The 13,127-nt window shown below is 51.0% G+C and overlaps 1 protein-coding gene across 1 annotated transcript in view; it reads left to right on the top strand.

Annotated features, from left to right (window-relative positions):
• Positions 1-289: 289 nt before the first annotated feature.
• The window catches only part of NPAS1 (neuronal PAS domain protein 1), a 94,138-nt gene continuing 81,300 nt past the window's right edge, over positions 290-13,127 (top strand). The window contains exon 1 of the mRNA XM_054009740.1: positions 290-368. The gene's annotated coding sequence lies outside the window, so the exon portion shown is untranslated. The remainder of the gene's footprint in view (positions 369-13,127) is intronic.

Here is a 13,127-nt window from a genome sequence, read left to right on the forward strand (position 1 = left end):
GCGCTGACAGCATCAGTATGCAGTGGGGTGTGCCGGCGGCTCCAGCGGAATCCCCTCCCCCGGCCCCCCGCCCCGCTGCTCACAATGTCCGCTAATCACCATCTGAAAGGCAGGGCGGCCGGGCTGGGGAGCGCGGGGTGCGCGGAGCCAGCCGGAGAGGAGACGGGACCCGCCGGGCGCCCTCCGTGCAGCCGGGGCAGCCCCAGGGAGCGCGGGGGCGGAGGGGGGGGTCTATGGAGGCGCCTGCCGGCGGCTGCCCCCAGCGCCCCGAGGCCACGGCGGAGGGTCAGCCCCCCGCGGGAAGGAAGGGAGCCGCCAGCGGCCCGGGCACCTGCCCCTTTGCCCTGGGATCCTGCCATGCCAGCCAGGTAACTCCTCCGCCTCCTGCCCCTGGGGGGCTGGGTAGGAAGGGGAGGGGCTGAGTGGGGGGGGCTGGAGAGAAGGGGTGCAGGGAGGTGAATGGGGGGGCTGGGGATGCATGGAAGTGAGGGGCTGGAGAGAAGGGGTGCAGGGGGCTGAGTATGTGGGGCAGGGGTGCATAGGGTGGATAGAAGCAGGGGACAGGGGGCATGGGACTAGAGGTCGGGAGAGAAGGGATGCAGGAGGCTGTGGGGGGCAGGGGCTTGGCTGGGGATTTGGGGGGGTTGTTGCGTGGCTGGAATGTGGGTAGCTGGGGGTCTGGGAAATGGGCTCTGGATAGAAGGGGTGCAGGGAGCTGAGTGGGGGGGTCTAGGGGGAGCATGAGTGGGGGGGATCTGTGTAAAAGGGGGTGCAGGGAGCTGAATGGGGGTCGGGTGCATAGCCGAGGTTGTGGGGGGTCCCATGGATGATGAGGTATTGGGTGTATGAGAGTTGAGGAGGGTCTGCATAGAGAGGGGGCTGAGTGTGCGGGGCAGTGGGTGCATGGATGAGGGGGTCTAGGGAGTGCATGAGTGGGGGGATCTGGGGGCTGAATGTGTAGGCAGAGGGTTCTATGGGGTTCATATCTGTTGGGGGAGCCAGGTAGGGATGCACCTGTGTTGGGGTGCATGGAGGCCTGGATGGGGTATGTGTGTAGGTTCAGGGGGGTCTGTCAAGGGCTGGTGAGGGGCTGCTCCTACCTGGCTCCAGAGCACATGACAGTGACAGCAACCAGGGGGAGGGGGGAATGCCCTAACCTGTGGGTCCCCTAACTTTAGCTGGGAGGAGGGGGCTCTGGGTCAGGGTATTCGCATGAAATGGACCTGGCCTCCTCCCCCTCCCCCATAGACCTGGCCTCCCCCGCATATAGACCTGGCCTCCTCTTGCCATCTAAACCACCCTTTGCTTGCCTCAGTGCACCCACCTCTGTCTCCATGCTATGCACCTTCATCCCATAAAACCCTCCACCCCAGCTCCTGCCACACTCAACTGCTGCCCTGGGAGGGAGGGAGAGGGCAACAGAGCCCCAGCCCCTGCAAAGAGACCTGCTCAGGCACGTCCTATGGAGTGCAAATCTCTCCCCCCCCCCCCCCCCAGATCAGCACTGATGTGCAGCTGTTGATCTGGGAAACTTTCTCCCCTACCCCCCCACTTCTCCCCCTGGATGTTGGGGGAGAGCCCAGCTCTGCCCCGTTGGATTCTGGATTGGCATCTTCCCCTCCCCATCTGGCTGTGGATGTGGGCGGGGGGCAGGGGGAGCAGGACTGTTTTTGGCTTTGAATATGAATCCCCTATTCTCTCTCTGTGCTGGGCGAAGGGCTGGATCCGCTATGGGAGCAAAGATTCAGGGCAAGGGGTTTAGTGACTGAGCATTGTGCTTGGGGTATATATATATATATGGGGGGAGGGAGGCTTGGAGACAGTGAGGGTTTGAGCCCAGAGCCCCAGCCCTGCTCTGAGCTCCGGGCCCCTCTACTTCCCTGGGAGTGCAGAGCCGGCCAGAGATCAGCTGTCTCCCAATGCTGGAGATACCAAGGATCTGCCATGGCAGAGCTCAGGGCACGGCTTGGGGCGTCACTCTTCCAAACCTCGTTCAGAGATGATGTCTCAGCCCACTTATGCCTTACGCTCGAAGCCACGTCTGCTCTGATGCCTGAAGGCCAGTTGGCAGGCTGGCTGGTTACCTGCTATGCCCTGGGCCTTCTGCTCAGCAAACATGTTCAGGGCAGGACTGGGCTGATGATAAAGGGGATTGTCTCTCTGGAGGTGGCCGGACACAGACCGACCCTGTGGTTCTCTCTGGCTCTTTAATCTGGGCGGCCGGCTCCCCATGCAGGGTCTCGGCCATTATAGCCACAAACCTCGTCCCCCCACCACTCCATCTATCCCGTTCCCCGGACTCGCGCCCGCCTTCCCTAGCCCATCTGGGGTGGAAGGTGGAGAGAGACTGAGCCAGAATCCTGGGTTCTCTGCCACTGATCCCTCCCGATCTGTTGAAGCTGTGGGACTGTTGGGCTGTGGAGGGAGGGCGGCCCCCCCATGGCTGGGAGCGAGTGAGGCTGTGATGTAGTCCCGCTGGAGTGCAGGGGGTGAGAAGAAATGTAGGGCTAATGGGGGGTGGGGGGAGCTGTCCTAGGTGGATCCCAGAGCTCATACCCTGGGGGGCAGTTTGGGATCATCCCCTAACACACTGTTCTCAAGCGCTTTGCCCAGCCTATTTGGCCAGAGTTTGATACTCTGGGGTTGGCAAAGCATCAGTGCTCGCTCCAGGAGTCTGGGGTCTTCTCCCCGGCCGCAGAGAGACCCGTGGTGGGATAATACTGCGCCCGGGTTACTGGGTTTCTCAGCTTTGGCTCTGGAAAGGAAATGCCAAGATCTGACTGTTCTGTGCTGGAAGAGACCATTCTGATCTGACCTCCTGCATCACACAGGCCAGGGAATCTCACCCGGCGATCCCTGCATCCAGCCCCGATCTGGGGGGCGAGCTAGAGCGGAGCGTTTAGAAAGAGACGTCCCATCTCACCGTAGACTCAGAGCAGTAGAGAATCCACCCTGCCCCGAGGGGGGGCTGTTCCTTGGGTTAATTACCCTTCCCAGTTACAAATGCGTACCCTGGTTCCTGTCTGAATTTGTCCAGCTGCCGCTCCCAGCGGTGGTAAAAGGACAGAGAGCTGGGTTGGGATTGGAGAGAAGGACACAGAGAATGTGCCTGACCGGGCCTGGGGCTTGTTGGTCCTAGAACCAGGGAAGACATGCTGGATTCTACCAAGTCCATCCCAGGGCTGGTCTCCACAATCTAATCTCCAGAGCTTAATCTGGGCTCCCCTCCACCCCTGCCCCACTACCTGCTAGTCCTGATCAAATGCCCAACAGCTACCACCCTCTTCTAGGGCCCTCTTGAAAGTCCAGGGCACTTTTCTCCCCACCGGATGTGAATTTCCAGGGAGATTTTCCCCTGCTTGGTGCCTGACACCTCTGAAAGTCACGGGGAGTTTGGCACTCGGCTGCCATTTTTGCGTTTGAAAATGGACCCCTTTTATTACCGAAAAGAGGTGAAAGGACTAGACAAGGAGGCGTTGGGAAGGGTGTGAGGTCTAGTGGTTACAATAGTGGGGCCTGGGAGTCAGGACTCCTGGGTTCTGTTCCCAGCCCTGGGGGGGGGGGGGGCAGGGGGGGACATGGGGGCTTACAGCAGTGGGGAGCTGGGAGTCAGGACTCCTGGGTTCTATTCTAGATTCTGTCACTGGACTCGCTGTGACACCTTGGGCCAGTCACATAGTCTGTTCCTACTGTTTCCTGAGTTGTGGAGCACGGATGCCCGCCTAACCCCGTAGGGTGGCTGTGTGGCTTTGCTGCTGTGTATCCAGTGCTTGGAGATCCTCGGTGGGGGAGTTGCTATGGATGTGACCGGCATGTTTGTGGCAATGACTCAGCTAGCGTGTGTATATGGCACAGCTCAGCCGTGGGTCATAGCCCCCATACTGCTGAGAGCCTAGGGAGATTCTCCTTGAGCTCAAGTGGCAATGGGTGGGGGGGAGTGGATCTGAGGGCATAAGGTAATGCAGCAATGTGGGAGCCAGCCGGGGTCTATTCAGTTTCATGCAACAGCCATAGAAAGACCAGCTGTGAGTCTGTGGGCAGGATCTTTGCTCCCGGGGATGCTGCCGGAGGCAGAGCGTGCGGCTGGAAATGGAGGATGGGGCGGGGGTGCGTAGTTTTGCTGCTGGCTGCTACAAAAATCCCCCAGGCCAGGGAGGAAGGATTGTAATGGGCCCCAGGAGCCCTGCTGCCTGTGGAAGGTAGATCCAGCCAAGCCGGTGTACCAGATCGGAGTGGTCTGGTGTAGATCCCCAAGGGGACACCGTAGCCTGTCCCCATCTCCTCCTGACTGTCCTGGGGAATCTTTATTAAAGACCTTTGAGTTTTGCTTTAATAGTTGGAGCCTTATTGCATCAAAGGGGGCCCTTCTCTGCTGCCCAGTTTGAGTCGAGGGAGGACATTTTTTGATCACGCACATGGGCCTCTGCCACCCTCCCTTACTCCCTCCCCCTCCCAAGTCCTCCCATGCGGTCTAGTCTATGGGGCTGCGAACTCCCAGGGTGGAACGTGGCGCGTGGCTCATGGGGACGGCTCCATGATCTCAGATTTTGCACCTAGTTTTTCCTAATGCTTCTCCATAGCCTTGCGCCTTCTGCAAACCCTCCAGCCACCAAACAACAAGCTGATGGACAAATATCAACACCCCCACCCCCACCGGGGGGAAAAAACCTGAGTCGGGGAGTTTAAAAGATGGAACTGATCGCCCCAAGCCCCTCTCCAGCGTCCGCCTGTGGCCTGTGTTGCTAGTGGCAGGCTGGCATTGGTATGCACAAAGCAGCCTTCCTATTGATGAGCTCAATTTGATATGCGTGAGAGGTGTGGGCTTGGATTGGTATGTGCGAGAGGGTGCGAGTGCGGTGGGGCGTGCGTTTGGATCGGTATGCATGTGTGCGTGTGGCGAGGACGTGGGCCAGAGCAGGTCTGTGGCTGCAGGCGGGTGGAGGCTGGTGTTATGCTGGGGGAAAGCAAAACACCTCTCCCAAACCTCGCTGTCTTCTGCATCCAAGCACCCGGGCCTGGAGGGAGGCGTGCTTCGTGCTGGAGAGAGATCTGCAGGCTGGTGGCAAGGGCACCGGGAGACGAGCCCCAAACGCAGAGGCAGATGTGGCGGCTGGGTCTGGCTCACACCAGGGTGGCCGAGGGGCGCATGCAGGCCTGGCAGGCACGATTGGCAGCAGCAGATGCTGTCTGGGAATGAATCTGCTGTGGACACGTGAGGCCAGATTTCTCCAAGGTGCAGTTTGGACATTTTATCTTTACATGAGTTTGTGGCGGTGAAAGCAGATCGGTCAGTTTCCCATTCTGCAGCCCCTGCTCAGATGCCCAGCAGCTGTTTGTTGTGTTTGTGTTACCTGCAAGCCAGCCTTGGTTTATTTAAAAAACCCAAATGAACAAACCGGTGTTTAATTTAAACGAGGAACAATCTCAAAGCCATTAAAATTTTCTAGTTCACCCCCTTTTTAATCCCAACACTTCAGCATGTTTTTAAAAGTACTTCCTGACCTAAGCTTCCACTTATTATGATTGGGATCTATAGATGCCATCCTAATGCTAATTAATCAGATGTGTGGTTCCTAGGCATTGTTACAAACAGATTGAAGAGAGTCTTGGTAACCCAGAACTAGCTTCGGTTTAAGTTCCTAGCAGATGATGATTTAAAAAAAAAAAAAGGAAAAATATTCTCTCTCTTCCCTGCTGTTTGGGGAAAGTCCTCCTGAAAATAATCTGTGCAAAAGATCTATCGCTTCACTGACTGGAAACATGTCCTGTGGTATTTCTGATGGGAAAACAGAGATTTTGAGTTCCCCTGACTTGAAAAAGAACTCTTCTTAACCTCTGCAGGTTTGTACCGAATGCTGTGGATTTTAATTATAACTCCCGTGCGGGAGCCTGCCGTAATTGAGCTAAATTCATGTCATAGTTTATGCTAATATTTTTGCAATTAGGGGCTTTTAGAAAGATCTCTCTCCAACGCTTCTAGCTTCTTGCCTTGTTGTTACCAGAGTCTTTTTTTTTTTTTTTTTTTTAATTTTCTCCTTGCAACAAATTTGGGGCTGGTGGGAAACGCGTTGGATGGGAAAGGTTTGTGTGTGAAGATAACGGGCTGTTTCATTCATGCACCTGAGGTGTGGTTTTTACTGAAAGTGCCTCACGCCCACACTGTGGTGATAGAGAATAAACTCTGCCGGATGCTGTTCACGCTTCGCTCTGCCTCCTAGGGCATCTGACGGTTTGTACAGTCCCTATCTGTCCATTGCTCTGCCCCGTGCTTATGCTAGTGCAAAATGCCCCTGCTTTGCACTGGTGTAAATGCACAAGGGCGTAGGCTGATGGGAGAATCGGAGCCCCATAATAATAATTAATAATAATAAAAAAACACCTGGGGAAAGGTGCTGCATTGTGGACTCGAAGTATGGATTCTCTCTCTTGATTCTCAGAGCGGGTACAGGCTGGGCAAACCTCACATACCCCTTTTCCCTTCACCCTGCCCCATAAAGGGAGCTCCTTCTCCTCTTCGGCCTCTCTGCTGAGCCTGCCTGTAAAGGTGATGACGAGGAGTTGGTGGCTTATAAGACGTGGGCTTTTCACAGAGGGCAGCACCTTTCAGAGTGACTTCTGGCCCTCGGCTTTCAGGATCCACCGGCCGCAAAACTCTTAGCCAAATATCCTGTTTCTGAGCGGTCCCGTTTCATGGTAACTCTGGGGGTCTGTAGCAAAAAGTGGCCGAGAGTTCGCACAGCTCGTTAGAATGTTAGTGGCATCAGCGCCATGGATTGCAGCTTGTAGCAGGGTCCTTACCGTGGAGATCATTGGCAGTGCTTTCCAGGTAACAGGAAGTGAAACTCTTGTGATTGGCAGCTCACCTGTAGGTCCCAGTTCTGCCCAGGTGCAGGATGCCTACTGTAGTTTCATATAGTTTAAGGCCAGAAGACCATCTACTCTGACCTCCTAAATAGCCCAGGCGAGAGAAGTCATAGATACATAGGACTGGAAGAGACCTCCTGGGTCATCGAGTACAGTCACGGGCAACCCCATTGTATAATCCTGTTCATGAATTTATCAAGCCCTGTCTTCAAACTAGTTAGGTTCTTTGCCCCCCGTCCAGTTACCCCTGTTTTGAGCCCAGTCACTTGTGTCGGACTAATGTTTCTCTTCCAGAAACACACCCTGTCTTGATCTGAAGCCAGCGAGAGATGGAAAACCCACCGCTTCTCTTGGGAGTTGATTCCACCTGCCCTCCTTGTTAAATGCGTGAGCCTTATTTCTAACCTGAATTTGTCTGGTTTCAGCTTCCAGGCACTAGTTCTTGTTCTGCCTTCCTCCACGAGATTGTAGAGCGCTGTAGTACCCGGGATTGTCTCCCCATGAAGGTGCTGAAACGCTATAATCAAACATCCTCTCACTCTTCCCTTTGATAAACTAAAGAGATCAGGCTCTGTCAGACTCTTGCTATCAGACCTTTTCTCCAGCCCTCGGATCGGTCACCAGAGCTGACTGCAGTATCCAGTATCGGTCTCACCCAGCCTGTACGCAGAGGGGCAATCGCATCCCCTCTTCTACTTACTATTTCCCTGTTTAAACATCCAAGGATCACATTGGCCCTTTTCACCCCAGCATCGCACTGGGAGCTCTTGTTGAGTTGTGTCCCCACTCTGACCTCTCAGTCCTTTCCAGAACAGGTGTTGAAAGTCCTTGGTCCCTAGCAGAACTGGGTTCTCCGTTCTTAAAGGCGCAGCCCCACCACCTTGTCAGTTATGCTGCCAAGGACATTTGTATGACAACGGGACCTTTCTTGGTGATGAATCTGATATTTTGCCACTGCTCCCTCCCTCTTAAAATCCCAGCTCCTGAAATTACGCCATGACGTGAGAATCTCAACTTTCATTTAGAAAAAGAAGCAAGTTTCTAGCCCTTAGGGTGTCAGAGAAAACGTTGAAAACGTCATTCCTAAAGGCGCAAAACCCAGAAGGCACATAAAAAGAACCCTGGATTTATTCAAAAAAGAACTAGATAAGTTCATGGAGGATAGGTCCATCAATGGCTATTAGCCAGGCCGACGTGAGATTGATCACTTGTTCTGGTCATTCCCTCTGAAGCACCTGGCATTGGCCACTGTCGGAAGACAGGATACTGGGCTAGATGGACCTTTGGTCTGACCCAGTATGGCCGTTCTTATGTTCTTATTTCTTTCTTTATTTTAAATCTCAGGATTTTTTAAGCTGGTCTCAGCATTTTATCTGGGCAGGCTCATGCCCTTTGACAGTTTGTGTTTGACAACACTGCTAATTGGGGCTGGGTGGGGAACGGTTTTCCCGTCTCCTGAGAATTTCCTAGCTTTAAAAAAAAAAAAAAATAATTCTCAGTTGGGACAAAAAGTCAAAATCTCAAAAATTTCCACAATGCAAAACAAACAAACAAACAAAAGAATTCTGTTTGGGTCACTGAAATATTTTGTTCCAATTTTTGCCTTTTTTGTGTGTCTCTCTCTTTCTTCTTTGTCTTTGATTCCCATCCATCAGTTTAACAGCAACAATGGGGCCAAATGAAGTCTTTCAATCACCTTCTGTCTTGTACATAAGAACGGCCATCCTGGGTCAGACCAAGTAACCTGTCTGTGACAGTGGCCAATGCCAGGTGCTTCAGAGGGAATGACCAGAAGTGATCCATCCCACGTCGGCCCATTCCCAGCTTCTAGCAAACAGAGGCTAGGGACACATTCCTGCCCATCCTGGCTAATAGTCATTGATGGACCTATCCTCCATGAACTTATCTAGTTCTTTTCTGAACCCTGTTATAGTCTTGGCCTTCACATCATCCTCTGGCAAGGAGTTCCATGGGTTGACTATGCGTTGTGTGAAGAAATACTTCCTTTTGTTTGTTTTAAACCTGCTGCCTATTCATTTCATTGGGTGACCCCTAGTTCTTGTGTTAGGAGAAGGAGTAAATAACACTTCCTTATTTACTTTCTCCACACCAGTCATGATTTTATAGACCTCTATCATATCTCCCCTTAGTTGTCTCTTTTCCAAGCTGAAAAGTCGCCAGTCTTATTAATCTCTCCTCATAATACCAGCTTTACGGCTTTGTTTATCTTTAAACCCCTTTGGTGTCATTCTTCACCATCTCTATCCAGCAGATCCTTGGTCTTCCTCTATTTCTAGTTCCTTGCACTCTGATCAGTATCACCATGTATGGTATCCTATCTGCGTCCATCCCTGACGCATATCCAAACCATCACAGCCATCCTTCTTGAATCTTCTGGAACAGTGTCAATTAAGTTAGGTTTCGAAATGAAAACCTGAAACTTTTTGTTCAGAAAATGTCAAAATGGTGTGTGTTGACAATTTTGGAACTTTTTCCAACTTTTTTTTTAAGTTGGGAAATTAATCAAAACCGACCCTTTCCCGAGAGCGTTTTCGGTTTGATAAATCTACATTTTTCAGGGAAAAAAGGGTTCATCAAAATTCCAACATCATCAGCTGCTAATGAAAGGGTGAGCTGGGGTGTATATGCATGAGACAAACGCTTAAGAAAGCAGAGTCCTGAGTCACAATCTCCAACCAGTCTGCAACTTCTGCTTGTGCTACCGCTGAACTGTGTAATAATGGAAATTCGAGTAGGAGTGAGCATAGTCGCCATCACATCAAATCGCTTTGGAACCAAATTGCTTCAGTGTAAAGCAGAAAGTTATTTATACTTTTGGCCATCATAACATCCCATGGCAATGAGTTCCACAGGTTAATTGTGGATTGTGTGGAAAAAATACATCCTCTTATTTGTATGGAACCTGCTGCCTATTAATTTCCTTGGATGACTCCTGGTTTTTGTATTGCAGGAAAGGGTAAATAACACTTCTATAGTCACTTTTTCCACACCATTTATGATTTTATAGACCCCTATCATATCCCTCCTTAGTTGTCTCTTTTGCGCATTGAACAGATGTTTTCAGAGAACTATCCGCGATGACGCCAAGATCTTTCTTGAGTGGTAACAGCTGATTTAGAGCCCATCATTATGTATATATAGTTGGGATTATTTTTTTCCAAAATGCATTACTTTGCACTTATCAATGTTGAATTTCATCTGCCATTTTGTTACCCCATCACCCAGTTATGTGAGATCCATTTTTAACTCCTTGCAGTCGGCTTTGGATTTAACTATCTTGAATAATTTTGTGTCATCTGCAAACTTTGCCACCTCACTGTTCACCACCTTTTCCAGATCATTAATGAATATGTTAACAGTACAGGTCCCAGAACAGATTTTGGGGGGACCCCACTGTTTAACTCTCTATTGTGAAAACTGACTATTTATTCCTACCCTTTGTTTTGTATCTTTTAACCAGTTACTGATTCATGAGAGGACCTTCCCCTCTTATCCCATGACTGCTTACTTTGCTTAAGAGCATTTGGTGAGGGGCCTTGTCAAAGGCTTTCTGAAAGTACAAGTACATTATGTCGACTGGATCCCCCTTGTCCACATGTTTGTTGACCCCCTCAAAGAATTCTAATAGATTGGTGAGACACGATTTCCTTTTACAAAAACCATGTTGATTCTTCCCCAACAAATCATGTTTATCTATGTGTCTGAGAATTCTGTTCTGTAGTATAGCTTCTACCAGTTTGCTCAGTATTGAAGTTAGGCTCACCGGCCTGTAATTGCCTTTTTTAAAAAAATCAGCATTACATTAGCTATCCACCAGTACAGAGGCTGATTTCAGTGATAGGTTACGTACTACAGAGAGTAGTTCTGCAGATTCGTAGTTGAGTTTCTTCAGAACTCTTGGGTGAATCCCATCTGGTCCTGGTGACTTTTTAGTGTTTAATTTCTGAATTTGTTGTAAAACCACTTCTATTGACACATCAGTGTGCGATCGTACCCCATATGGTCCCTAGACCTCTGACTGCCAGAAGTTGGGACTGAATAGATCACTCGATAATTCCCCTGTTCTGTTCATTCCCTCTGAAGCATCTGTCCCTTCCAAGCATCTGTTGGAAGACAGGATACTGGACTGTTGGTCTGACCCAGTATGGCCATTCTCATGTTCTTATTTGTCATCCCAAAAGAATAGCTCTGATATGGGGCTCTCCCCCACATGCTCTGCAGTGAAGACCGATGCAAAGAATTCATTTAACTTCTCTGCAATGGCCTTGTCTTTTCTGCGTGCTCCTTTAGCACCTCCATCATCCGATGGCCCCTCTTGATTGTTGGGCAGACTTCCTGCTTCTGATGTACTTAGAAAAAAAAATTCTGACAGTTAGTTTTTGCGTCTTTAGCAAGTTGCTTCTCAAATTCTTTCTTGACCTGCTTCATTATCCTTTTACACTTACCCTGCTGGAGTTCGTGTTCCCTCCTCTTATCTTTGGTAGGATTTGAATTCCAGATTTTAAAGGATGCCTTTGCCTCTCAGAGCCTCCATTACTCGGCTGGTTAGCATGGTGGTATTCTTCTGGTGCTCTTATTGTCCAGACTGGGGCGGTTAAGGTGGGACCACTTTTTTGTATGGACAAAGTCTGACTGGAAGGAAGGTCTTGTGGGCAGGGACTGTCTTTGTGTTCTGTGTTTGTACAGCCCCTGGCACGAGGGCTTGGTCCATCACTCGGGGCCTAGGTGCTACCGTAATACACCTAACAATGTTAAAATGTACACAGTGGGGTCCTGCTCCAAGGCAGGGGCTCTCAGGTGTTACCATAATACACCTAATAGCAATTAGTATGCATAGCGCACGGCACAATGGGGTCCTGCTGCATGACTGGGGGTGCCAAGGTGCTACCGTAATACACCTAATAGCAATTAATATGCATAGCGCATGGCACAATGGGGTCCTGATTTATGACTGGGGTGCCAAGGTGCTACTGTAATACACCTAATAGCAATTAATATGCATAGCGCATGGCACAATGGGGTCCTGCTCCATGAACTGGGGGTGTCAAGGGTCTACCGTAATACACCTAATAGCAATTAGTATGTATAGCTCATGGCACAATGGGGTCCTGATCTCTGATTAAGGCTTCTAGATGCTGTGGTTATGCAAATAACTAATAATAATAATAGGGCTACTCTGGGTATAAACTGGGACCAACTTTATCGCCCTGAGTCCTGCCTGGAACCTGAGTGCACTGAGATGGTCAGAAATCTCGCTCTGTTTCTCTGGTCCTAACTCTCAGTCCCCTCTTGCTGTGACAGTCGCTCCAACTTCCCCCAAGGGGGCTGAAGCTTATTCCAGCTCTGTGTGTTTCCTGCTGTCAGCTTGGACGTGTTCCGTGGTGTTGGCGTGGCTGGCTGGGACCCCGAAGGCTGACTCTGGGGTTGGGGTTCCAGTTGCACCTTGACCTTTCCTGAAAGGATCTGCCTCGCTGATAGAGATATTGCCGTCTCAGGGGGGTCGGTGTGGACTGGAGTTGGTTGTACTGCATTCTGCTGCTGGGAAGTGCTGATTCGACCGGAATCTTTTGCTGGAATGTGTCAATTGTTGTCAAAAATTTTGCAGGGAATTATCAAAACAAAACCTACCGTCTTCTTTGTTCCGTGTTTGTACAGTGCCTGGCACAATGGGCTCTTGGTCCATGACTGGGGCTCCTAGGTGCAGCCGTAATATGCCTAATAGCAATAAAATAATAATTACTCCACTTTGGAAGGGCGCTGTTCTGTTCAGTTTGCCTGTGTAGACAATCCCTTAGTCTCTCTGGATATGTCTATGCGGGAGCTGGAGGAGTAGACGTACCCGGGCTAGCTCTGATCGAGTTAGCACACTAAATATAGCCGTGGACCCGTGGTGATGTGAGCCCCAAGTACGATCCTTTCTGAAACCCAGCGTAGGTGCTCAGGGCAGCTAGCCTCCCCTGCCAGCCATACCGCTGCCGCGCCACGCTATTTTTAGCACACTCGATTGATCAGAGCTGGCGCGGGTATGTCTGCTTGAGCTGGGAATTACACTGCTGGCACCAGCCTAGACGCACTGCTCGCTTCCCCATCTGCACTTCCCTGTCTCACAGAGGGGCTGCGAGGGTACCCACGTGAAAGATGGCGAGGCACTCAGGCATCACAGCAAAGATGCGGGGGAGGTTGTTAGGAGCCATCCTATGGAGAGAAACGAGCAATTTGTGCTGACGAGGATCTTGCATGTA

Source organism: Malaclemys terrapin, chromosome 20 (genome assembly GCF_027887155.1).
Source record: "Malaclemys terrapin pileata isolate rMalTer1 chromosome 20, rMalTer1.hap1, whole genome shotgun sequence".
NCBI lineage: Eukaryota > Metazoa > Chordata > Testudines > Emydidae > Malaclemys > Malaclemys terrapin.